The sequence below is a fragment of the Amblyomma americanum genome, chromosome 1 (genome assembly GCF_052857255.1).
Source record: "Amblyomma americanum isolate KBUSLIRL-KWMA chromosome 1, ASM5285725v1, whole genome shotgun sequence".
Taxonomy (NCBI): Eukaryota; Metazoa; Arthropoda; class Arachnida; order Ixodida; family Ixodidae; genus Amblyomma; species Amblyomma americanum.
The window spans coordinates 334,155,386-334,183,320 of record NC_135497.1 but is presented as its reverse complement, the minus strand read 5'-3'; the positions used below and the strand labels follow the sequence as shown (position 1 = coordinate 334,183,320).

The following is a 27,935-nucleotide window of genomic DNA, read 5'->3' as shown; positions in this document are numbered from 1 at the left end:
TTTGTGTGGAATATCTCTTCATTATCCTGTGCTGCCCGCATAGAAATCGTCAAACTGGTGAGCACGTGCTTAGTGTGTTGTGGCAGGCATGAAGGAATAACATGTTCACCTGTAGTAAGATTGCACACAGCTAGTGATATCTGATTCTATTTATACATAGTTTATAGAGCAAGGAAGGACAGTGTAAATAAAACTGCATATCAAAATAATGTACATGAATCATGGCTATAGTTTTCAGATGACAGCAGAGATAGGTGTGGGTTATACACACAGTTGTTCTGTGACATTGGATTTCTCTTACTGACCACAACATTACGGCAGCCTCATTTTGATGGGTACAAAATGGAGAAGCTTGCATGTACTAAAAAACTCAAGGTAGTCACACATAACTTAACTTGTGCCTTTCCTTGCAATGTATTTTGTAGTAGTTTCTTTTACTAAGTATAAAAATACTCTAATATGAAATTATTTGTGGCTATCAGTTTGGAAAATCTGCAATCAAGTACCTGTAGCTATTATGGAAACAGTTCAATTTGGTACTAATGATTGGTTTTGCACTGAAACATATTTTACAACGATACGTAAAACAGACTGCAGTTGGACTTGCAGCTTCAACAATTTAAAATATTTGGAAACCCAATGTCTACCTTGTTCGAAGATTTCAGAGTATAACATTAACTTGCAGGTTATGGTGTGCGTCAAATGCAGATGTGGCGGGCCGCTATCACCATGGGATCTCAGCTCGAAGGCCCTGATGCCATATCACTCTTCGCTCACATCTCGGCTTGACTGTTTACCTAGCTGGGTGGCCGTACCAGGCTCCTGAATGATTACATGAGGTGTCTGCAAAGATGTCAACTGCTGCATGGCATGGTCAAGAGTTCTCTTCGAAGATCAGCACAGCTTCCATTGTGTAACAGAAGGCATTCATCCACACTCAGCTGCAGGATCATGACACCACCGGTGAGTGGTGACAATAACAGGAGCATCAGCATCTACAACAAGGAGGAGAACACAGCATCATTTGGGTTCTACCTGACAGGCAAGAATTGTGTGATCAGCTGAGTGTGGGAATCGCACTCACTGCCATGGTTTTCGCATGTAGCTATGCCACAAGCAATCAATGAGCATTTTCTCTCTTTCAAGTTTAACAGCATACTGCTAAGAAGCTGGTGAAGTGTTCTTCATTTTGGTGCTGTTCTATAAACACGACTATATTTTTGGCCTTCAATTTATTAGTGGTATTCATGACTACAGAGAATAGTTTCAAGGCGAAAGCCTTTATAGGCTCACGACTCGCGATCGGTGATGGTTGCATAAAAGTGTCACACCATAGCTAAAATCAAAAGTGGTTGAGGTTTCCACCGAGATTTCGAGAGATGTGAGAGCTTCTTAGAAGTAGTCAAAGCTGGGCAGGTTGATTACTACTATCCATGGTAAAACAGCGCGGGAAAACACGAGGACGGAACAAACACGACGACACTAGCGCTGACTTTCAACTGGTGGTTTATTAAGCACATGTGTACATATACTATTCCCGCGAAACACTAATCAGAACAAAAAAATATTGAAGAAGCAATGCGTCATCACTGAACAACTTAAATCTACATTTCTACAAATGCATGCTCCAAAAGGTGATTTCGCGGTTAGCCAGTGATAATGAGGGCTTGCTAATGCATGCTGCACTCCCCTTGTCAATGTGATATGCCTCTACTAGTTCCCTTACTATCTGATTCTTATGTTTGAAGATGACGAATGTCTGACGAAGCAATGGGGCGCATGTGTGCTTAGGTTGACTGCAGTGCAGCGCCAAATTCGAACCAGCTGCCCTGTCCAAAGAATTGTGATTCTCCCTCAGGCGTTCGTTGAGACATCGCCCAGTCTGGCCAACATACCATCCACCGCATGAAAGGGGGATCTTGTATACACCTTCAACGCACTCTACCCTCCTCTCTACGTGTGCTGTGGTACAACCAACACCAATCCTCTTTCCTAGTAGGGACTCTCGCTTCCGCTGCACAGCTCAGAAAATGTTGCTTAATTTTCTGTGAGACGAAAATACAACATCAATTTGAAATTTTGGCCCCACTTTCTTCAGACGGTGTGATAATGCGGGTTTGTTCCATGCTTGTGTTTTTCCGCTCTGTTTTACCGTGGATGAGAGCTACTTGTCCTTCCCTCAAAAACCTTTCCTCAAAACGCATGCTTTCACATTTCTCCTCGTAAGCAGGCTGGAGTCCTCACAGTGAAATAGTAATTAGTTAATTAGCAATAATAGTGCTTAATACCTGCGCTTCAGCCTACTGCGCATGCGTGAGACGTGATTGAGTGGCGCCACCATCGTTAGAGAGGAGCGTTTCCCTGGCAGTCTTGCCAGACGCCTCCTGAATGGCGATCTGGAAGGATGCCGCCTAAACCGCAAGATCTCGAGCAACCAAGCGTGCGCGTGCTAGGGCGAAGGTGTTGTGAAGCGAGTAATTGTGTAGTATTTAATCAACATCAGCGAGACAGGGTGTATTGTTACAAAGTCAGGAAGTTTCCCAAGTGCTTTCCGCCTACCATCGGCCAACTTGCTGAGTGTGTGCTTCAACACATGCGCTGGTGATTTTGAAGATATGCCATTCCTTGTATTGCCTCCTTACGTGTTCTGTTTGTACACAACGCACATTTTATTTGGTGCTTCAGTGAGACAGGAGGGCACCAAAATGTTTCCCTTCTAGCATCATAGTGTTGACTGGACATGCTTTCATCAGTGCTTTGCTGTTTATTTTGGCGTTTGTGGAGAGCCAGCAGTTCACAACTTGCTCAACATACAGCATGGTTGCTGCGTCTGCAGTCATTTACAGCATCTCTCCAGGGTGCAACACATCTTGTGTGGCACTGTTTGTATGGTAAGATTGCAACATGCTTTGCTTCATGGCATTTGGTTGCCTCTGTGTGCTTGCTTTCGACTGGCTCTTTCCCATGCTGCATGTGATTATACCGCAATTAACTGTTTTTCTTGACGGAAAAGTCAACCGATTGTTTCATGGTCATTATCTTCGAGATGAAAATGGAAGGCTTGGGCAGAGTTTTGTCAGGCTAGCCATTGCCATCTTCGAACTGAAATTTGTACCCCTGACGAAAAGCTTCAAATTCTACATTAATTCAGTTGAAGGTAACTGTAAGTGTAAATTATGCAGCTGGACGTAATTTCAACAATAAAGCTCCAAATGGCATTTTGCAGCTGGAAGGGTATGATCCAGTTCAGTAATCCAGCTGGAAATTGACAGTAATAGTAGTAGTAGTAAACTTTGTTATTCATCTTTCTGGGTTACTCAGGTGGTCTTCCCAGGTCCAAGATCTTTTTCTTTTTCCGGGATAATTTTGTGCTCTGGGCTATCAACCTCCCAGTCAAACTGTGTTCGATCCCACTTTCATTGACTCAGCCGTTTGCACTTTGCTTCATGTAAATTGCGGATGTTCGGTGGCTTTAAGAAAAATCCCAGACAACCTGTTTACCCTCTACACCCTTATTGTGACTGGACCGTCAGTGTACGTGCTTCCACTTTTTTGTTTAGCAAAGGTGACTTCTGAATACTCCTCTTTGCAAATTAGGCAACAATAATGTGCGTGTCCACGGTTGAATGTTTATGAAAGGAGGGTCTGTCCAAAAATTCTTATCTTTTTAACACGAGGCGTATTGTTCAATATGTAATGTTGCACTAGGTAATGTGTCTGAATTAGGCTGCATAAAGAATTCTAGGATTCATTAAGGACAATGATGAAAATAAATTATTTTGGCAATACAGGCTTCCACTCACTGTACATGCAAAACACACCTTACTCGGACAAGTTGCAACACCTAAAAGACATAGCAACTTGTTAAGTGTCCTCTAATACAGTTGGAGGACACTTAAGCTCACCATTTGAGGCATTATGCGACAGTTTTAATGGATCCTTGCAGTGGTTTCTCTTCACACACACAGTCGCTGTTCTCCGTTCATGCTCGCACATGTATCACAATTATCTTAACACAGGTTCGACATTCTTGTTTTTGAACTCTTGCACACTGCAGTTCGCCTACATGATATTACTATAACTGGTTTCTCACTGACTGGCACATCTCTAGTTAACTGCAGTAATTACATTACTAAGCTTCAAATGAAGCCAACAGCACGCACACATCACGCCCCCCCCCCCCCCCCCCCCCTCCATTTTTGTACCTCAGTACTGTCAATGTGCCTGCGTGATCTAGTCGGTAGTCTGTGCCTGGCTGGTTACCCGAGCGTCTTTGAAGCCAGACTGAAATTTAATCAAATTTTTTGTATGTAAAATCTATTACTTTATTAAGGCGAAGTAGTTTGAGACATGTGCTGAAATTTGATTTAAATTACAAATGCTGTTTTCAGTGACTTTTGTTCCAGACATGCATGCGTGGTGCAGTTTTTTGACACAATGCCGGTTGGATAACGCTGGGTTTTCTGCTGAATGGTATCTTTAATGATGTCCTTTTAAAAACCTCTCCTTGACAGTGGTGTGTGCAGGCTTTCCATACCTTTCTTTTCTGGTGGTACATATTGCCCAATAACATCTTAGCACTAATTACGATGCCATCGCATTCCACGCAGCAGTAAAGATGTCGAAGACTTCGGCCGCGAAGAAGTCGCTCGCCAGCTTTCTCTGCTACATCACATTCTCGACCTCGCCTGCCCTACTCTCCACCAGGCGGCATCCCTCACGCCCACTATCCGCCGTGCTATTCAGGAGCAGGTCGCTGCAGTTCTGCTGTCCAGCCGCCCACTTCTGCCTGTGGCAGCACCGCTCACCTATGCTGAAGCAGTCACCAGTACACGTCGCTCTCCCACCCTTGCCGCCTACCGTAGTAGCCCACCCTTTTATGCTCCACCGCCACAAGCCCCGTTTCGTCGGCCCCGGAGGCATTATTTATTTATTTATTTATTTATTTATTTATTTATTTATTTATTTATTTATTTATGTAAATGTTTCTCCTTTTGGCAAACACAATCGTGCTTCCTTTTCCTATGTGTGGGTACGTGTATTATTCCATGTGTATGGATTTCCTTGGATTTCCTTTCTCTCCCTCAAATACCGATTGCTTTCAGTTCACTCTTGACTCATTTACTGCGCTGTGATTGAGCGCATTGCTTCCATTACGGCAGTTTCACAGTCTGCCCACGAGCAATCTACTCTAAAAAGTCTCGACCACTAAACCAAGTGTGGTTGGTACTGCAGGCAGCAGCAGTTAGTGAATATGCGAGTACATTCCTCTCATATCAGTGTGCTTGTCTTCTGGTCAACACCTCGGCAATTACGCCAAAACGTGCCGGTGCCCACAAGAGCGTTCGGAATAAGAAAATTACAACAAAGCTTAATTCCTGACCAGTCTAAGCGCATAGCCACAAATTGAAGAAATGTGCTCCGCAGTTTCTTGCGAGACATGCATCGATGAATGGTTGTGCCTGTACGTAGCGAGGTAATCCAAGACTTGCGCGCTTTTGGCGTTCCAGAAACTTTTGTGGGCCCATACGTATTCTCTCTTGTCACTTGCGTAAACTTTCGTCGACTCAAAATGTTCAGACCCTGTTTTGTTGTCGTTTCTGTTTCGCTTTTGTGCGAATGCGAGTCGTGTAACCAGTTTTTGTAAGTAACTCGCCTCTTAGTGGTTGTGGGCTCTACGAATGTTGCACTGCCCTTACGCACAACCTAAGACACTTCTTTTTTACGCACTTTTTGCAGGTGCATATTTCTGCTGTGGACGGCTTTCATCCTCTTTCATACGACATCTATAGGACGGTGGTGGCGGCAGAAGACAAGTTGACGAAATACAACGCCTTCACGGGTAAGAAAGTTTTTCGGTCGCGTGCCTTCGCTCGAACGAATGGCGCAACAAAAACTGCACTTTGGAATAAGAACACAACATGCGCGGGTGTTTTTCTTCCAACGTTAACTGTTTTTGGCGCGCCATTCCTTCCTGCGGAACTATGCATACATAATAAGCCGAAGTAGCAAGTCCTGTCAAGTTCATTTCTTCGCTCCCCTGCGTCGGCTGCAGTCTCCTGTGTACTCATAGGCACATTCGTCAACTTGAATTATTGCTTCAATGTACAAACCACAGTTGTACCTACAGCACAATTATTCTGGCAAAAAAAGTAAATAAAGCAGAGTAAGGCGGACAATGGAGGTATCCTAGCGTATGAAGGAAACCTTCGGGGCAAGTGTAAAAGGTTGTATCGTATCCGGCCACAAACAACAGCCTGGGACTCTATCAGAGCGTTGAAGCCTCAAGGAAAGTGTTTTCACAATGTTGGGAGACAAGAATAATCGAACAGCTTCCAGCAAACCTCACGACGCGTTCTGTGATTCGGCAACGCGATGATGTCCGATCGCTTTGCCTCTGTCGCAGCTGTGAAAATCGCTGGCGCCATTTCGCAGGCTTCGTGCACGAAGCCGTGCAGTCTGTCTCCCTGCGGAGGGCCTTCAAGAAGCTGATGGAGATGCCCAACTGGGGAGACTACTCAAACAATCTCGGATTCATCCACGGCGTGCGGGTCTTCTCGGCCACGTGGGTGGTGCTGGGACACAGCCACATGCTTCGAGACCTTCACGCCAGCTGTGAGTATCAAGGACGCTCCAGGGTGCTGGCGCGAAACCTAAACGGAAGAAAAAGAGGAGGGGGCGCCAGAATCCTGGAAGGCAACAGTGTTGTTTAAAAAGCGTTCTCACGTTAATGGGAACAGAGATGATAACCCAGTCGTCGTTGACTTTGATTAGGCACACCTCCAACCATTAAACAGGACTACTAGATTGGTGGTCGTCCTTTAGACGCAACCGGACTCCACCTGGCACTCACTGAACGCTGTTAATCCAGCGTATGAAGATACCCTATACCTGATATTACCCGCCGCGGTGGCTCGGTGGATGTGGCGTCTGGCTGCCGAGTGCAGCCTCGTGGAACCGAAACGCGGTCTCATTTCGACAAAGGCGAAATGCAAAGTACGCTCGAGTGCTGTGCTCTAAACGCGTATGTAAAAGACCCCCAAGCAGTCGAATTTAATTCGGAGTCATTTATTATAGCGCTTCTCATAACCCGCGTGGAGCTTCGAGACGTCGAAACTCATGTACCACATACAACGATATCACAGCATGAACTTAACACGATAGCTACGATTTAGTTTGGTCGGATGTATGCCAGAATTAATGCAAAATCGAGCGCGGGTAGTCCAGTCAGCAGGCCTCAGCAATGACTCAGGATGACATTAAATAGTTTTATATTGACGATTTTTCCTTTCCGTTCAGCTAACACGATTCGCCTCATGCGTCGGGTACAAAAGGACATCTTGCTTACTGTCCATTTGAACTCCTTCATGGCTGTGGAGACATTTCTCGCCATAACGTAAGTATCGTAATGTCGTTGCTTTAGCGGATAACGGTTTAACGGATGAGGGGGCTATAGCAGCGTTTGAACTGGGACTGATGGCGACAGTAGACGGATAAAACTTCGGCCAGCACTGTCGCAACTCTACCTAAATGGTTCCAGGCTCAGCGTTTGGCTGATGAGAGAGGAATCGCGCACGACTGCGAGAGAAAAAATTTGTTTATATCGTTAATTCCACGCTTCTTGTAAAACAGGCAGTGAAAATGACCGCGCGGAGATGTACCCTTCAACTCCTGCCACTCGAATTTCCCGATTGAAACCTACCACCGGGAAAAGAGAATCATTAGAGAGCACAGGAATCGAAAGTTGAAAATGTGGTTCTCTACTCAACCACTGAATTTCGGAAAAAAAAATCTCCGTATCATTATTCTCTTCTTGCAGTTCCGTGACATATCCAGTTTATTGGTTAAATTGACCTAAAACAGCACTAATATAAAAAATAAGCTCCCCACTTAAATTATTCATACCCAATCTAAATGCTAACCGGACTTCCCACAGTGACCCTCATATGTTTTGCTCTTCTATCCTAAGTCTGTTTTCTTCATGAGCACCGCTTGAATAAACGAGAGAGGATTCATCTGCACCAAAATCAAACTTTTGCAGCGGATTCCTTTCCGGCTTCCTGGGGAGGGACGTTTCGCCGGTATTGCTCTACATCATGCCGCTCGTGAGACACTATATCAGGTAAGCCGGAATGAGAAGGAATGCCGCCGTGTATTGTGCCGATGCATAGTTTAGAACTGAATGATTTACACTGCACGGCTTCAACTACGAGCTTCGATTTGTGACGTGTTTTACTGAACGAAAAGAAAGCCTATAGATAAGTAAAGTTTTTGACAGAAGATCAATGCGAAGAAAAGACTGCGTACTTAACCTCTCTCCATATCCTTCTTGCGTTTTCTCCCATCAGAAGGAATATGTTCACTTCTTTATGTTCACGAAGCTCATTGTCCAAGTGACGGCGCATTGTCCAAGTGACGGGGCTGCAAGAAAACTATGACGACTTATTGTTTCTTCCGGCTCCACACTCAGAGCTATTTACCTCTTTGCTGTTGCAGCGAGCCTCATGCGTATCGAAAGCTTGGTTGAGAACTGCTTACAGAGAAAGGAGCGATAAAAAGGCAACAAACGCACGCGAGTTCACGCCAGAACTCGTCTTTGTTATTTTTTTTTACGAAATGGTGACTGTGAACAGCCGATGGCCGTTGATGTTCCGAATTAATAACGGTACTGCTGTATGTAGTTACACACCCACGGGTAGTTCGTGTTTCAAAGCGTGGTTATTGGCGCTGATAACTCTGTCGGTAGACATCGTGGCACTCGTTTTCTGATAGGTACACTGTTGATCCTGCAAATGCCACTAGCGCAATCAGCACAGAGGACCTATACACAAGCACTCTTCACTTGCGCCGGCGTTATCCATATCGCCCAAGGGTCATTCTGTAGCAGCCACGCTCTGTCTTAGTTGGTCTGTTTCTCAGTTTCCGTTTGAGGCGTTCCTGAGTTTCGGGATAACCTCTGGATAGCTCGCACCGACATCACAGCAGCTGCCATGTTGGCGGATCCAGACCACGGTGAAAGGCTGTGCGCTCTTCAAATCCGCTTAGTGCCAACTACGCCAACGTGTACTGAGGAAGCGTGGTCCACATTGACGGCGCCTCTGACGTCACGCCCAAGCTATCTCCATAGCTGCTCGCACCTGTACGCGCGCTCGGGCAGGCTACAACGCGTGCATCCGCTGCATCTGCACAGGCTGATCGTGCCGATGGCTGCGCTGCTGGGATTCGTGTTCCTCATACTGGCATCGTGGACGGACCCCCGCTGCACTACTACTGGCCGCTTTTGATGAAGCCCTGCGAGGAGAACTGGTGGAAGATATTCACCATGAGCCAGAACTACATGGACTACTACACGTACCTGGTGAGTCTTCGCGTTGAAGCGCGTTCAGCTTTTTGTGCAGAAGTCCAATTTTCCTACTTGAAACGATAATTGGGAGCCTGCGACGTTTGTGGCCATCTAACGGGCACGCTGACAGACCCCCTACTGCGCTTTGTTGTGTTCGGGATTTAAGTCTTTTTCTGTGGCAGTGTGGCCTGTCGCATTATTATTATTGCCATAAACTTTAGATTCAAAGACCCCACACGTGCAGGCACGTATAAGGATGCACCGATGTAAACTTACGTCACTCTGCTGTATAACGCGCCTGAAGCCGTTACCTATAGAGCAAGAATAAAAGTACGTTGTTCGTTCGTTGACGAACGATTACATTTTTTTTCTCCCATTAAACAATGCAAAAACTTAACTTCAGCCCGCCGCGGTAGCTCAGTGGTTATGGTGCTCGGCTGCTGACCCGAAAGACGCGGGTTCGATCCCGGCCGCGGCGGTCGAATTTCGATGGGTCCGAAATTCTTGAGACCTGGTTACTGTGCGATGTCAGCGCACGTTAAGGAACCCCAGGTGGTCGAAATTTCCCGAGTACTTCACTACGGAGTCTCTCAAAGCCTGAGCCACTTTGGGACGTTAAACCCTCATAAACCATAAACCGTAAATCTTAACTGCAACGTGTAACTGAAACATTTGTATTTTGTGTGTCTCGCTTGTCAGAAGGTATTTTATGAGCTGCTCATGGTTTATTCTCTGGATTGCAGTGTATGCCACACTACTGGTACATCTCCATGGAATACCAGATTGCAATTCACAGCACTATAGTCATGGTTGCCATCTTCCCCAGGTGAACATTATTTCTCGCGTTGTCACTGCTATGGGAGACTTTGCTGGCATGAGATAAACTGATATTTACATCGAGTGACTCATTTTCCATCTTTGCCAAAGAGACTTCGTGTAAGCATTAGAGCTGACGTGTTGCTATTTTGATCTATTTCAAATAGCAACCTATCTTCTTTTGAATCAATGTGAGGTGTATTCCGAAGCTTATCATCTGTTGTAAATTGAAGTGTGCTGTCATGTTTAGTCGTAACAGGCAATGGATAATCGTCTACATAAGCGTAAAGCAAACGGAGCCACTGATTCATACGCAAGAATGTCATTATTGTGTAGTATCAGCGTGAAAGCCTTTTTGTCGCTCAGTTCCTTCAACATGCCCTAAATATTGGCATTACCTACGGTCTACGCTGCCAACCGGCGTAAAAGAAAAACCATAAAGCCTGGCGCATCAACTACATTCAGTTAAGCTCTTCTCTTTTTGATCCCTTGGCGTTTTCCTCTGAGTTTGTCTGCGCACGTTCAGTTATGAGTGAAAGAGAAATGTGAAGAAACGTTTCTTTCATGTGCATTTTACAGGTGGCCTAAGGTAGCTTTGTGGCTTACGGGAGCTTCCGTAGCTGCCGCTTGCCTGACGGCGGGCATCCAAGTCTACGTCAAAAACTACACACAATTCAACATTGTTTTTACTGCAGACGTCCAGTAAGTCATTCTGGCAGTGCACGTGCAGGCTTGTTTTGCGAACACGACGTAAGTCTTTGAAAAAGTGGGCGCTTATAAGATTCTTAGTAGTTGCGACAAAAGGTGCGGAGCGAGAATGAGCATGATACTGGTGGGTCTATGGTAACGACGACGCAGAGGAGGAGCAATGCAAGCTCCTTGAGTACAGTGTGTACATAGCAAAGGATATGCGGACAGCTTCATATGCGTCTGCCCGTAAGCATGAACAGAAAGCTTCGTCGTCAGATTGGGGCTTGTACAAAGGAGCAGGCGTGAAATGCTGTTGAAACCGTCATGGCCCTGAAGGGCGTGCACGGGGTGTAGCATGAAAACGTCAGGTGCTCACAAAAGGTATAAACTCTGCACGATCGGCATAGCTAGAACGGAAACGTCTACAACGTGAAACAAGTTCTGAACTTGCCCCCGACTGCAATGAGTATACCTGATCGCATTGGTTGCATTCGTGTGTCGATCATGCCCTTAAAAGAAGAAAAGCACGAGATGTGGGTTGAGGGGCTTCTTTTTCTTCCTAATTTCACATTCTGGAGTAGCGGGAGCTTCAGAGAGTCTCGCTCCCTTGGTTTCCGTCTTTCAGTGTACCTGCGTACCTATCATTAGCGGCCTTTAACGTTTGCTAGATCGTCTCTATAGAGGATGAGGGCATGCCATTATACCTTCTACCTCTGTGAACTGCGCAGGAGTATCATCAACATCTACATCAAGGCGTACACGCATGCGGCTTCCCTGTTCGTCGGCATGACCTTCGGTTGCCTTGCCGTGCGGCAAAACCAGCTGTCAAGGCTCATCCAGGGCGCCGCATGGGCTTTGGCCGCCAGCGCATCCCTGGCCGCGCTGCTGGGAGTGCGCACCTGGTTCGATGGCCGGCAGCCGGAGAGGCTCGAGTCGGCCTTCTACGCGGGCCTCCACCGCGCCTCCTGGAGCTTGGGCGCCTCCTGGGTCATGTACGCGTGTGCGACGGGCCACGGCGGCTTCGTCAACAACCTCCTCGCCTAGCCCATATGTAACCCCTGGGAAGGCCCTCCTTCTCCGTCTACCTCGTGCACGTCACCCTGATGTGCTGCAACGCCGTCCTCAGCCGAGAGAACATCAGTCAGCAGCCATTCCTGCAGGTACGTGAATGAAACGCGTCTGACTCGCATGCGTCGCTTGAATCCCGAAACAAGCACAGGCATATCGTCCAACGCCACAAAGATCGGCTAACTTTCACAGACCAAACTGCAATGAAAGGAGTCTTTACTACCTTGATTACACGTTAGGGATCTTTAACCAGTGCTGCCTTTGTGTTTGATAAGTGGCCTCTTGATCCGGCGTTCAAATGTGGGACAGCCCGTTGTTAGTCGCTGGCGCGGCAGCGGAAACGCAGAGTAACTGCAGCTCGGTGTCCAAACACGCTGCTATCCTCAGCCATTTTTGATGTTTGCAGGCTCAAGCGTACCTGTCCCAGGCCATCATGTCCTATGTAGTGGGTTCCATCGTCTACATCTTCATCGAGTGCCCCGTGGCCTGTCTGGACAATGCATTATTAACCAAAATCATACCCAAGAAATCGATCATGAGTGACAACTCCAAAATTAAGGACGAAAATCAGGAACTGAAAGCCATCCAAGTCTCCAGCGGAGACGCCGCCGGCAAAACATGGGACGTGGCGCTGCCCATGCATGAGTGCATGAACGGCTTCCCTGACGTCACGAAAAACGCTATCAACGGACGTAACCTCAACGGCTACGTCAACAGCGCATGTGAAAGTTAATTTAGCGAAAAGGACACTGCACCCAGTGCCACCGTGATCACAGTGAATTTTTGAGGTCATGTTGTCTGTCTAAGTGCTCAAATGTGTAAATAGTTCGTTTTGCCTTCATTTCGGCTGTTGGTGTGTTTATAGAACTTATGCAGAAACCTATTTGACCTGTTCATACACGGCATATCTAAACTGAGGAAAAAAAACAAGGTGATGCAAGGGATATGAAAGATACATAGATAAATACAAAGCGTACAAAAGATGACACGTATGCAGAGACACGAAACCAGAATAATGAAATTGTAAAAAATATCAGGTTCAAAACAAGACATGAAATATTAGAATAAAGAAAGTACAGTTGACTGAAATAATGCCGGAGTTTTCTGTGTTAAATATCTTCATTTTTTTTACACCGATTCCATATAACAGGACGATTGTGCTTTGAAGATTGCAGCCTGATATCGGTGCGAAATCGAGGAATGATCCACTCCTTGAAATGACGCACACTGTCATGTTTTTCTTCTCGCGTAATAATATGGCTCTACAGGGCACGGTCTAAGGATTTGAACTGGCTAAAGCTCCTCTATGCCACTTGTGTTCCTAAGTGAGAAAAAGAAGCAGTGGTGAATTCCATTCCGAATACAAAATTTGTTCGTTAAGCAGCACCGAAAGTTCTTCATGTTGCACTCTTTCGGAAATTAAAAAAGAAGTACAACAGAAAATGACTGCACCCTCACTGTTTCTTTGCCTACACGGATTCGTGGTAGAAGCTGAGGCGACATCCCAAAGAACTCAATTTCGAACTCAATTACGAGTGTTTATACATGAAGTAACGCGGGCAAGGAAAAAGGACCACAACAGCCGAAATGCTCAGGAATTTCCCATTCAATGGTATATAGGCACTTTCCCATTCAATGGTATATAGACCCCTTATTCACTGACTAAACTTATTCAATTTTTCATACAAGCGGCCATGCTGGGAAAATAATGCATGCGAAGAAACAGTATTCCAGTAGCTCAAACGTTCTCCACCTGCCCCCCCCCCCTTCCCCCCGTCGCTTTCTATGTAGGAACGTATAGACAGCTTCCACTGGCGCATGCCAGATGGCCATCATGTTGGTGGACAAGGATCACGGCAAAAATTCGCGCGCTTGTCTAAGCGGCTTGTTGCGACCTGCTGTGGAAACTTCGTATCAGCGAGGCGTGTTGTTTCACTGTGGCACCCTTAAGGTCAGATGCAAGCAATATATACACTAGTGACGAGTTTACAAACATAAAAGAGCACCCGGATTCAAACCTGACCGCGGCGGCAGCGTTTCGATGGAGGCGAAACGCAAAGGCGCCCGTGTTCTGTGCGATGACAGGGCACGTTAAAGATCCCCAGGTGGTCTAAATTATTCCGGAGACCTCCACTACCGCACCTCTTTCTTCCTTTCTTCTCTCCGTCTCTCCTATATCCCTTCCCTTACGGCGCCGTTCAGGTGTCCGCCGAGATGTGCGACAGATATTGCGTCATTTCCTTTCCACAGAAAGCAATTTACAAACACCAAGTGCACTTGCGGATGGCGAGGTTCCCAATCATCGTCTGCCACGGTTTGATTAGCTAATCAAATCCCAGTCGTATACACATAAAATGCTTCCAAGAAGTCTACCTTACTCGATATTCAATGTCACATGCGTCAATATTCGATTTTACATAATCGATTACTTGTAATTAACTACATTTTGTGTAGTTTTGTAACCAATCGATTTCTTTTTCAAACGGTAGCGTTTGGGGGCATTCAGTTAACGTTATGTTACCGTTTACCGGTAATAAATTACTTCTTTGCAAAAAAGGCTACCGGGGCGAAACGTCCGTGACGATACGATTGCGTTAAATAGTTCGGCGGCTCACAAAAGTGAGCATGGCTGCCTGGCGTGTAGCGTTTTCCGCGGTCTTCCTTCCTAGTGTAACTGGTGCCATCTATGGATTCTTCTTGCAATACGTCGTGCCCGGCTGATTCGTTGTGATAAAAAAAAAACTGCTTTTTCCTTAAACTGTTAGAAACAGCGCCGAGATGGCGTGGAAGATGAGAAGGGATATTTACAAGACGGGCGCCGACTACCAACTCATTTATTTAGTTTCAAAGGGGCATAGGTATGACCATCACCCATGCAAAACATCTATCACACGATCCAGCGATAAATCTTATTGCCCCGTACAGTCTTTGCTTATTAACTGGACATACCACAGTTCTCCACAGTAAAAAACAAGAAAATTGACATAAAATCGGCTTATAATCTGGAATAAAGAAAAATATCTTGTGTTTATCAACGCCGAATTGTATATCTCTTAGCCAGGCTTCGTCGAACTAGAAAAAGGAAAAAGGCGAAAACAAGGAACCAGTGTTGACAAAACAATTCATAGCAATGCAGTGTCAAAAATGAAAAAGGCGACCCCTGTCAAAGGGTCATCAAGACATACGAAAATCGCAGAAAAGATGGCAGTGGAATCTCTAATTTACAGCGGTTATCAGTAAGCGCAGTGAAATTAAACCGGATTTTACTCATGCTGACCAGGCCAGAGGCAAAAAATTCGTTGCAGGCAATTCGATATCTCTTAACTGCGTTAAGGTGAAAGCTGTTCGCGACTCATTGCACTGATTTCAATTTGCCGCGCTTGAATTCATTTCACGACGGAGAAGAAGAGCTGCTGGCCGAAGCGTGCAGAGAGATTACGGGACATAACGACGCGCTGCGCCGTGATGTCACGAGATCTTAAGGTCACGTGGACCTAGGTAACGTGACCTTGTGATGTCACTTGATCTAAAGGTCATGTGGTCTAAAATGTAACGGACGGATGGCAGTATGAGGCATTGAAGGCTATAGCCTTAATAAAGCATGTTTCCGTGTTGTGACAGTAATGGCGATTGTGCGATCACTGTCGAGTGCGGTCCGGTGCTACCCCGGTGACTGCATCTCCAACGTTGTTCCGCATGCTCACATTATGCCCTCCCCCCCCCTCCCCCCAACTTCCACTGAAGATCAGCGTGCTCTGTCCGTATCTCTCAGCGCCTATACTTTCCTTAATGTGAAATAACTTTGACGGCCACCTGCAAAATAACTGATTGGACATCCACCTTCACCCAGCCCTTAATTCTAACTAGTGGGTCTCAGCGTGTGCTTTGCAGATTAGGCCATCAACTGAACCATATCAGCGCAACCTTCACGTGCGCACGATGATGAAGCCTGGGTTTTGCCGACGCTCCTAAAATGCCGGAACATGGTTAGAGCCCCGCATTTTCTTCCTTAAAACAGTTCTCAGTAATCAAACAACGCCACGAACCAAAAAAAAGGAGCCGCCGCGGTGGCTTAGTGGTTATGGCGCTCAGCTGCTGGCCTGAAAGACGCAGGTTCGATCCCGGCCGCGGCGGTCGAATTTCGATCGAGGTGAAATTCCAGAGGCCCGTGTACTGCGCGATGTAAGTGCAAGCTAAAGAACCCCAGGTAATCGCAATTTCCGGAGCCCTTCACTACGGCGTCTCACATAGCCTGAGTCGCTTTGGGGCGTTAAACCCGCATAAACCATAAACCAACGAACCAAAGGCCAGTACAGTTCTCAGCAGTTCTAAGATCGGTTACGGAGCGCCTACGAGACGATTGGCCGGGTGGGTTAGGAGGAGATGAGACATGTTTCTTCGCAGCGGAAGTAACGTTAAAGTAGGCAGTGTGAGGTTTTCAAATTTCGTCGATATATGCACAGACCGGCCCGAGAACCACATAGTTCCGCAGTGTTCCGTCTCTCTCATTGGCTCCAGCCTGTGTGCCGAAGCGTGCGCCGATGCTTCCTTCTCACCCACGAAGAGCAGGGGTTAGGCTGGGCTACAGCTTTGTTACCCAGTAAAAGACGAGCCTTTTACAGGGTTGAGAACTGCGACGTGGGCAGTAGAAGGTGCGGCGCCCGTGTGGATAACGTGCCTCACCTTGCGTCGATGAAATCGGGCGAACACACGCGCGCATTCAAAGCACAGCTTACAAGCTGCTTGCGTAGGCGCTGTATGTGCGTTCAGCGCTGTTTACGTTCTGCCGTTTGCACTCCACAGTTCGGAATAAGCATCCACGGCTGATGACCGCTCAGGCCGTCCTCTTTCCTCGTGGAGCCATCGGTGAAAGGAGTAAGATAGTGTCCCTCGAAGCATTCCTCCTCCGTCGTCTTCTTGGCGCATTTTCCAGCTTCTAACACTTGGGTACGGATTCTTCGAGCCACTTTCTTTGAACCACTGTCTTTCACATAGCCGCCAACGCCGATAGTTCTTCGCTCGGCTTCAAGTTGAGCACTGCCTACTTGTGATACACCAGCCTTGTGCATAAATGGAGGTGAGCGTTCAATGCACAATTCCGGTGCAAACTGCACTCTACGTTCGGTGGATCTCCGCGGGAATTTCCTGAAGCGCTTTATTCGCTTCGCGTTAGTGCTGGGGGGCTTAAGTATGGACCGTATCTCACGATATAGCTTCACAGTGGTTGGCGTGAATGGCACGGAGTTTAGGACTCCATTTCGATGACTGCCACCGGTAGGATTGCTCCCGCAGTAGAAGTCATAAGCACATGGCAGGCCGCACATGAACTTTATGAATGGACTTCCAGGCCTGGTTGCAGCGGCTTAGACAATGGGCTTGCGGAACCGAAGTCAGCATTTCGATTCTTGGCAGTGTGGCCTGCATCTTGAGAGATCTCTTGGGCTTTCAGTTCAGTGTTTTTTTTCAGAGATTTCACCAATGCATTCTTCCGGCAGTTTGTTTGCAGGGCCGGCGTTCGTCGGCTGCTCCCTGCTGGTCGTATTCTTATGCCACGTCGTATTCATCCGGCACGGAAGTACCTGAGGAAACTTTCTCGCCAGCTTTCGTCGCTGTTGTAAGCTGGCGTTGGTGGTAGACACTGCTTCATCGCCTAAGTTTACGTGCGTCTTGTCAAACGGTATTATGCTGCGCAGCGTCTTCAGCAGCGGGTATATTGAAGGATACCGTAAGGTGCTGCGGTTGCAGTGACTCTCTGGCCCTGGTGGCGGGATGTAGCCCACGAGCTTCGCGGATCCAATAAGAGCCCCCACGAGTGATACGAAGCCGGCTACGTCCTTCACGGTTGCTTCTTCCGCCGTGGAGATACCATAGATGGACGGTGCGATCTCGGCCCATAGCGAGTTCGTGGAGCCACTGCGACTTTGTGCTACCTTTCCCAGCCCTACTAAAAGGTGCCGCAGGCAAGAGAGTCGATCTTCGGGGAGCCGCAGCAACCCCAGTAGCACTGGGTCTATGCCGGCCTCCTCCCGGTACCTCACGAGGTACCTGGCGATGGGCAAGGGCAACAGGGCGGTCGGAAGTTGCTGGAGCCACTCCTTCAGCAAAGCTGCCACTGTGTTCGTGGTAGCAGACATGAGCTCCAGGTTAGCAGCTTCAAGGGACTTGCAGTGATTTAGAGAAACCTTGAGGAGCCAAATGCTTTGGCGAGGCGCGTGGCACTGAAGCCGTCCTTCTATAGATGCGCGGAGCACTAGCTCGGATACAGACTGGTTCAAAAACCAGGGATTACGGCGTCCTGGGATAGGCAGCGACTTCGACTGAAGCTGCTGGCTCAATTCCAGCCCGAACACAGGCAACACTTCAGACGGTAGCATCTATCACGCTGTAGGTGTCACCTTGATTCGGGGTGGTTTTAGCCCCAGCTTGAGGAGTCGAGAAGCTGCCAGCTGTCTTTCCTTTCCGCAGGTTTGAGGATATCTGAAGGCTGCGCTGCATGTCTTACGCGACATTCAGTCTTCCGAGTTTGAGGGAGGGCCTGGAAAATTATGGGGCTCCTGCCGACCGCTCGACGAACCATTCGTCATCGTCTTCGCTCTCGTGACACCCATCCAAGTGCAGAAGTAGCCAAAAATGTTGTCCTGTATGAATTCATTCATGTCCCTGAATTTAAACCCGTTTTAAATCAGGTGGTCTCACAGAGTTTTATTTTTGTAAACTCACAGCAAGATCATGTTCTCTGATGCAGTTGGTAAAGACAACGACAGATGATCAGCCTTAATAGATGATTATTGGTCTTCATACCTAGTAATATTGAATCCATTGCTTGAAAACCCTTGTAAACAGCATCTCGGATAAAACTGTCTTACGAATGAACAAAAAACTGTTCCTTATGTCATAAGGTGGAGAATACCAAGCTCGTTTATGAGGTCTACCCTAATAATGGTAGCTCCAAGTAACAATACTTTTATACATCACATGAAAACGTCAATCAAACGCCTCGAGAATTCTACCGAAGTAAAGGCTCTCTTAAGTAACACAATCTCCAGAGAAGGAAGCACTTGCATGGAACAGCGACGAAGAAAAATAGAGGCACACATTTTTTACTTCGGGCAACAGGAAATAAGAGGGAGCCGAAGAAAACCTAGGTCGCTAAAAATTCGATTCTTAAGCACGTTGGCCGCTTCATATATTTTCAAGCTGATGACGCGGTTTTTGGAGACGCCGTGGCGTGTAGAGGAATTAAAGACATAAAAGTATTCAATTATGTTACCCAGAGGAGAAGCACTGACGCCCTTTCGGAGAGAGATAGAGAGAGAAAGCAAATTTTATTAAAATTGTTTTTTCGCCTTTGAGGGTGAGACTACTAATTCATAAGCCCAGCACTGGCTGCAATCTCCAGCAGAAGCTGATGGCCTGCCAAGAAGAGGGACAGCCAGTGTTCACACAAGGCTCGTGTGGCGTGGTGGGTGGGCGGTTGGGGTGCCCGCGCATGATGATACCAAGTGGTAGAGGGTCGGAGGGCCAGTGCAAAAGCTACAAGTAGGAGGTGTGTCGGTGGGGTGACTTGCATGTTGGTTTTGGGGCGAGAGAAAGGTGTTGGCCTGCAGCTGCCGATACAGGAATAGCCTCGTATGAACTGGTTGAGTGTGTTTGGGTAGAGACTAGGAATAGGGGGCGTCTCAGCGAACACTTTCGGAAATGCCGTAAAACAAAGGAGCTCGAAAACGAAACAATACCTTTTCAGGAATAAACCGTCAGACGTGGTGGGCATCAGTAATTTTGACAAGAATACTAATTACTTAGGGAATTAAGTCACTTTCAAAAATTAAGTTTTTAATCAGCGCAGTCTGGTCATTACGGCAAACGGCGAGGTCGCAACAGCTGTGAAGATGATGTCAAATTGGTTTTTCAAATGAAGAAAACGTCGTTCTCCAAAGCCATGTAGCGCGAGGAAATCTGATGATTTTTGGCCGAAAACGTAATCGTAGCCTATGACGAGTGCCGGAAGTTCAGTGCAAAGCAGTGTACTCTGGTGACGTGATGCAATTCGTACGGCACCAGATTCGAGCCGCCTCCGTCATTGTACCGCGGCATGCATTTTGTCTTTCACTTCGTCGCTCACAAAAACGACGGCAGCGAAGTAGGGAAAATAGAAGAAGAAAAGGAGAGAGATAGATGAAAGAAGGAGAGCATAGAAAGGTGGCTCGGGCGCCACAGACAGTCTGTTTGCCAAAGACAACAGTCCGTCCGGTAGTCTGTTAGTCTCATATACCAAGAAATTCTAGACAAGTGCAATTTTTCAGCAGAAAGTTAAGTTCTTGGTTCTAAACAATTATGACCGCAACGTTTTCGCATATCATAAATTGCGCCATGACAATCAATACATCCACAGACCACTACTTGGGACGCTCGTACTTTTCGGCTATTTATTGTAAAATGCGCCCCTCATTGGTTTTCAATGACAATCACTACTCGGTGCGAGCGCAGGACTATTTCTAAAGCAAGATTTTGCTACGGATCGGGACATTTCATCATTACGTTATAATACTCCAGATTTGCCTCAAAATAAAAGTGTTGTCCAAGAAAGCTTGACTTGGGGTGGCCGTTGAAATCCATGTCCTCCAAGAAGGCCAGAAAATCCGAGAAGGCCTTAGTAGAAAGAATGCAACCTTTGTCTGTAAAGTTCCGAGACTGAGTGCATTAAACAAATGCGTTTAACATTGAAATCATTTGTGCAGCACCCCTTCGAAATATTCTCCCGTGCAGTCTATACACAGCTTCCAACGCTTCTTGAGCTCTTGAAAACAGTTAGAAAACGCTTATTTTGTCAGGGCTGTCAGCTCCTTTGTCGGGGAGTCTTCAATGGCGTCCACGCTCCCCATCCAGCGACCTTTATTTTTTATGGCTCTCTCCAAGCGAGGAAACAGGAAAAAATGGCATAGGGAGAGTGGTTTGGCTTATGGGTGTTTAACGTCCCAAAGCGACTCAGGCTATGAGGGACGCCGTAGTGAAGGTCTCCGGAAATTTCGACCACCTGGGGTTCTTCAACATGCATTGACATCGCACAGTACACGGGCCTCTATAATTTCGCCTCCATCGAAATTCGACCGCCGCGGCCGGGATCGAACCCGCGTCTTTCAGGTCAGCAGTCGAGCTACGTAACCGCTGAGCCACCGCGGCGGTGCATGGGAAGAGGTCAGGAGAGTATGGCGGATGGGGAAGTACAGTAATGCTGTGCTTGGCGAGAAATTTTGTCACGCTGAGAGCAGTGTGCAGCCTTGCGCTATGGTGGAGAAAGCTCCAGTGCCCAGATGTCCATAAGTCAGGATGACGGCGTCGCAATACATCATGCTTGTGTTGAGTCCCGCAGATATAAATTCACCGTCGGCCTTTGTGGGACGAACTCGTGGTGTATGACACCTCTGGCATCGAAAAAAACTATCAGCATCTTCTTTGTTTTTGTCTTTTGTCGCCGCACCTTTCCCGGCGCCGGAGAGCTTGTGGACCGCCATCCGCTGCTCTGCCTCTTTTTTGAGGATAGCATTGAAACCACCATGTTTCGTCTTCAACAATGATGCTGTCGATGAATGCAGCATCCCTGTATGCCTTGGAGAGCAAAATCAGCGCTCAATGATGGCCGCGTGTCCTTCTGGTCCTTTGTGAGGGAGTGCAGCACAAGTCTGGCATTCAGCTTTCGTTTCCCCAAGTTCTCACGCAAATTTTGGTTGCATGTTGTCTTACTAATGTCGAGATCATCTTATAGCATGCGGACTGTAATGGTGTGATCTTGCTGTGCGATTTCCCTGATCCGAGCCACGTTCTTTTCATTCCGTGAGGTTGAAGGGCGCCCCTGCCTTGTGTCGTCTTCCACCAACGTTCTCCCCGAAACAAACATTTTGTGCCACTCGAAAACGCACGCCCGCTAAATGTCTCCCTGCCGTGAATGTCACGAAGGAGCTTATTCAATTCAATTCAATTCCTTTATTTTACCACATACATGGCAGGAGCTCTTGGGCAAAAAGCTGCTCGAGGCAGCTTGACTGGGCCCAAGAGACCACAACAAGGAAGGCAGCGTGAAGTTCACTCATTGTACATTGCAAATACAGGAGAGACACTACTTGAAATTTCAGTATGGGGCGCAGAATACGTCTGTGTGGCTACGTCTGTGTGGGTACGTGCAGAATACGTCTTTTACGTCTATGTGGCTGTCTTGCCAAATTTCACAGAGAATTTTATGTTTCCACGCTGTTCGAGGTGGACGCCCATCTCTGTACATTCACTCACAGTAGAATGTGCAAACGGCTAGGAACAACGTGTTTTTCTACATGTAGCGCCATCTAGCAGCTGCCACATCAATTAACATAAATAGCTCAGGTTAACCCGAAAAAAATGGCGCTATATATACGTACCAACGTTTGTTTTGGGGAATCATTTCTTGAGAATAAAATAAATCAGTCTCGAAGCTTTACTGACAAAGGTTTGGAATGTACGTCGGGGTATCTGCTGGAGGCCCAGGCGTCGGAACTGCCAAGCAATTCGTCGTGGAACTAAGTGTAGGCACTGACAAATATTTGCTCCGCATCTCCTCAGGGGCGCCACAACGTGGGCAATCGCCAGCCAGGGAGAGGAGGTCATGTCGGTCAAAACGTTAGCCAGTCCAGCAGCATACCAATCGTAGCCACACCTATTCAGGCAAGTGAGGCACCCACCTACAGCTAGGTGGGGAGGCGTTGGAGACGCCGGGATCGCGAGGAGGTATACAGCCGCTGGTGCTTGATAACGGCTCTTCCCAAGTCGGACGGTACCACAGCAGGCTCCTCAGGCTCCTTGCTCCGCTTTCTTCAGTGCGTCTGCAGCTTCGTTTGAAGGCACCCCAACGTGACCCGGAACCCAAAAGACGCAGAGGTTGTCGCCCTAGCGTCAAAGCGCATCAAGCCTGGCTGCCAGTTCTCGCGTGAAGAGGGTGGATCGGCTGGGTTGTTGCAATAGCTGCGAGGCATTCCTTGAGTCCTAATAAGCTGCTGTGCGCACATCGGAATCGTCGATAAAGGTGCGGGCGACCGAGTGAAATGCTGCCAGTTCTTCAGTGGTATTGATGAGAGAAAGGGTAGCCTAGCTTGCCTGCACATCCCATGTGGCGGTGCGACACAGGCAGCCGATGTGAACGGGTAGCTGTAGGGACGGAACAAGCTGTCTGTTAGAAGTGTGCGTGGTTGGCCACTGTTCGTGCAGTAACGCCGCCATCTTGTTCCGCAATACCGCCTTGAATTTTTCTCATGTCCTCTGGTATAGTGAGATATATCTGGAACAGATGACCGATATCAAGTAGAAGAGAAAGAGAGGTCCTCGAGACTGTGCACCAGCCAGGTGCTCGAAGTCGAGGGCAGCCTTTCTTAGCATGGAGCGTACCACGGAGGCAATGCGGGAAAAAAAACAGTCGTCTGGCCCTCTATACATGGTGGAAAGTGGCGCGTTACGCCCTAAATTTCATTATCCGTGTGCCTGATTCAGTCAAATTCGGCCTGGGAGCTTGGAGGGAGGCCGTGGCGGATAGCAGATCGCTGCTTCCGCTCGATGAAAACCTATTGTGGAATCGTGAGCTGTACCAGCGGAAAAATGTACAGCAACTATGATATCACCATGATGCTCTATAACGTTGCTACAGATGTGCTGTGACCCTGCAGCCACCTGCCAGAAGCTTCCGAGCTGCCCCCAAGCTATGGACAGTGGCCAGCCAGGTGAGGCGGCGGTCGATGCGGAGCACAGAATGACTGACTTGCCGCTTCTTGGTAACTGGTTGACCAGTTATGGTTAGACTGGACAGTGATAGAGGTAACTTCTTGTCTAACTTGTCCGCTCGAGCGCCACAGATACAAGCAACCGATAATGGACGAACTCAGTCCCCCGATGCGTCGTAGGCCATGGCCCCCTTCGACTCGCAAGGCACAGTATAGCGCCCATACAGCTCCGTGAATGGACGGTCGGCCTTAGGAAACCACAACGTGGAATTCACGCGTCTTCACCCATTGCCTTCCTCCAAGGTGTTAGATAGTCCGCATTGCCCCGCCCCTGTGCCCGCTGCTCTCGCAACCCAAGCACGTGTAAACTGTTGCCGTCGTGTATATCTGGTGGCAGTCCGCTCACCAGTTTGTTGAAGCGTCTCGTTTGCGTTCTGCCTATTCTCTGCTGTGGAACCTGCACCGCAGCTACGGTCGATCGGAGACCTCACCTCGATTTCGTCGAACTCTCATGTACTCTCAGCTCCTTTTGTGCAAGATCTCGGGGATCTCGCCTAGGATCGATTCTGCTTGCCTGCTGTGAGGCGATTTGACACGCGACGATTCCCGCCCCTTCACACCTGTCACCTTGTAATGACGTCCCTCGAAGGTCCCTCCTTCGGTGCGCTGGACTACCCAAAAGTATTGAGCGCCCCGTTCCTGTAGAGATAGCGCCAGTAAATACATCTTATTTTCTTCTTCTAGGACAACATTACGCGCTGAATCGACGAAAAAGGTGATGCGCTGGTCGACTTTACGGAAGTTTTCATTTTGCGTACACATATTTGCAAAATTATTGAACAGTAACACGAGAAGCAACTATTCGCGGTCGACCTAGCTGATCCGAGGTCATTTTTAGTAGGTTGTCAAAAAAATAATGACCCTCATTTTTGATGCGTAAGCCTTACTTGCCCCATTTTACTAAAATCCGTGTGTGTGTGTGTGCGTGTGTGTGTGTGCGTCCGTGTGTGTGTGTGCGTGCGCGCGCGCATGTGTGCGCGTGTACGTGCATGTGTGTGCGTGCGTGTACGTGCATGTGTGTGCATGCGTGCGTGCGTGCGTGCGTGCGTGCGTACGTGGGTGTGTGTGTGTGTGTGTGTGTGTGTGTGTGTGTGTGTGTGTGTGTGTGTGTGTTTGTGTGTTTGTGTGTGTGTGTGTGTGTGTGTGTGTGTGTGTGTGTGTGTGTGTGTGTGTGTGTGTGTGTGTGTTTGCGTGTTTGCGGGCATGCGGGTGGACCCCAGCTGCCATCCCAGGACAGTAGCGCACCGCTTAACCGCTACACCAGGAGTGGTACAGGGGCGCGATTACGGATCAGTCTCAAAAAACTGTCTCAGACGTCAAAATGACGACACCGAGAAATGCCGACCGCCGAATCGGCCAATGCGGAGCAAGGAGGCGGTGGGCTCCGCCCCGAAACCACTAATCGCACGACAAGGGACCGTAGACTAATGTTTTGCAGTAAAAACGCAGTGAATAAAAACGAGTAATGTTTTATTTTGCTAAGTAACTGTATTTCAAACCCAACAGCACCAAGCAAAAGAACCAGTGTTTTCATTTTTGCAATTAAGTTTGCTGTTCAGTCACTTTTTTTGCCGCGAAGGTGTGCTGTCAGCGGTATAGCGTGAACATGTTAGTCTAAAAATGAACAAAAACGCAATGAAGAAAACAAGCAATGTTTTATTTTGGTAGTAAACTGTGTTTAAATGTCAAGAACACGAGGGAAAATTAGAAGCATTCTCAGTTTTGCAATTAAATTTGCTGCAGGTTAACTTCTCTTGCCATGAGGGCGCGCTGGCAGTGGCATAACGTGAACATGGCGGCCTGCAAGAAAACAGCTGATTCCATGGCTAGTTCCTGTTTTTTCGCGTGTCTTCTAAAATCAAGGTACTTTGCGGATGTCTTAAGTGCGCAGAAAAATCTGATTGAAGGCAGTGAATGCTACGGGCCTGCCGAGATCAACTTACAAGCAGCGCTCGGCTCGAAAATCGACGAAGACAACTTTAGTCTGTGTTCTCGGTCGGCGCCTATCGATCACCGAGTGACGTGTGGTTCTGTTTATTTTCTTTAGAAAATACCAGCAAACCATGAATCATCACATAGAAGCAACTGCCGACAGACAGGTGCAGCTGCTGATAGCTTGCAATCTCGGTGCGGGAAATGAGAGCCGACACGGCCTGCCTCTGTGGCAGCACACTTCTGCCTCGTAACCAAGTGTTGCCGCCCACATCGGGCTAAGCACTTGATGTTCCGTTTGTATTTTTGTAGCTCCGTTCGGGTTATGTTCAGTTGTTGCCGTAGTTTCTTTTTTTTCCTGTGCAAGATGCAGAAATTGTGATGTTTATGCTCCACTTTGTTTAGAGAGAAAGGAAGCACTTGACCTGATAACTTTGCTATTGTCACCGAGGAGAGAACGAGCTTGTTCCATTAACGTTATTTACTGATCATGTAGTAGATCCAGGGTCAACCATTGCATATGATCCAGGGCAGTGAGGTAGGTAGGACAGGGCAGTGATGTGTAATATTGTATTTTGCTCAGCAGGCAGAGTGATGTTGGTGTAACTGGGTTTGGTGAGGGCAGTGTTTGAAGGGCTTTAAATACTTTGCATAGCTTCTAACATGCACTTCCTTTCAGGTCGGAAGACCACTTGTTTTTTTTTTTAAATTATGGTCCATCATATCTGAGACACCCTGTATACAGGCCACTCCAGTTTGAAAGGGAACAGCCAGTTGAAAATGACTAGGACATTAAATACCTAGGCGAAAAGTAGCTTGAAAGCAGTTGCACTTATCACACATATTATATGAGAGCACAAGGAGCTTGTCCGGCCATTCGGCATTGTCACCGTCTCGTGTCATCATGGACAAGCAAACCAAGCTAGGTGTCAGTTATGGGGCAATAACCGAGTGCTCAAAATTTCCCACAATGGAGCTGCCTGTATATTCTTAGAGCTGTAGAGCATTTCCAGTAACGGTGTTGCATGATTTGTGATTGTAAACTAACCTCTAATCACACACCATCTCCTTGATGATGTGTCTGTGATGTTTACACATCTTTGTCTATCAGTGAAGATGTTCTAGTCATTTAGCAGTCATTGTAGGCACTGCACCTTACAATCTTTATTATGCATTGTTGTACAGCGGTTTCCTTGCAGTAGGTACAGCTTTTAGCACAGAGCGAAACCCCTACCCACACACCATTACGCTAAAAGCTTAGCTTTGGTATTTACACTACTTATATGTGCCAAAATGTTTTGTAGTCCGGAAAATGCATCATGTACACTGTACTATGCCATATTTATTGTACAGGTAGCCTCTGTATGAAAGAAAACATGCACTTAGAACTCAATTTTTCAGATTTTTTTTCTTAACTGCACTCAGAAATGCCATACGGTAATTGTACATCAAGGTAAAGTATGCTTGTATGTACACTGCCTTTTCTGCAATAGAAACACTCGTGTCAAATGCTGTGCCTAAAAAAATAAACATGCTTACTGAATGTATGATGCAATAAAAAACAGCTTTTTGATTCCAACAAGCACCACAAATATTTCATGCCTTATTCCAGCACTACACATTTGGTTCACGCATGTTCGTCACACAGGTAATGACCACAGGCACTCCACCAAGCTGGAAGGAGACCGCAGAGAAGGGGCAGGTGGGCTGACATAAGCATTGACAAAAGAGAGTTCAAAATGATGCTTTTCAGAAATTGGGCGAGCTGCTTCAACACCTTTTCCGTCTTCAGGAAGAGACTGTGCAACACGCTGCTGAGGGACTGGAAGATATACTAGCAAACACACTGAAAATGAAGTGGCAGCCGGTGGGGGGCACTTGTTTGTCACAGCTGGCTTCTCGCTGCACACAGGTTGGCCAAGGGCACAACCACATCACACAATTGCTCACACACTTGCAGATGTGTGTTGTGCAATGACACAAGGAAATGACAGTGGAAACAGGGGAAGAGTGCCTGTATGACTCTCTATGCCAGCATGGTGAGTCGTCTCTGGACGCTAGATTTTCCATCGCAACTGCCGCAGCACCATCCCTCGGTACGCCTTCCTCTGGAGACGGGTCGTCCTAGAGAGGCTAAAAGTACAGCACCGCATGCTCTTCTCAGGAGGCAGGTGAGGAGGGATCCTGTCTGTACGAGGCGGCCACCATTTAGAGGTGGCCCGTTGTTATCTGGGTCAGAGGCAGTGTCGCCTGCACCCTCTGCTGATATGGGCACATCCAAACAGAGG

At 47.4% G+C, this 27,935-nt stretch overlaps 1 pseudogene across 1 annotated transcript; it reads left to right on the top strand.

Moving 5' to 3' along the window:
* The first annotated feature begins 951 nt into the window (after nt 1–951).
* On the top strand, nt 952–12,756 carry LOC144121051 (nose resistant to fluoxetine protein 6-like; annotated as a pseudogene). Its single transcript, XR_013312517.1, has 11 exons — nt 952–1,042; nt 2,837–2,891; nt 5,740–5,842; nt 6,436–6,615; nt 7,300–7,396; nt 8,042–8,122; nt 9,191–9,358; nt 10,087–10,169; nt 10,739–10,861; nt 11,578–12,009; nt 12,324–12,756. The product of XR_013312517.1 is annotated as a nose resistant to fluoxetine protein 6-like (transcript).
* Nucleotides 12,757–27,935: the final 15,179 nt, after the last annotated feature.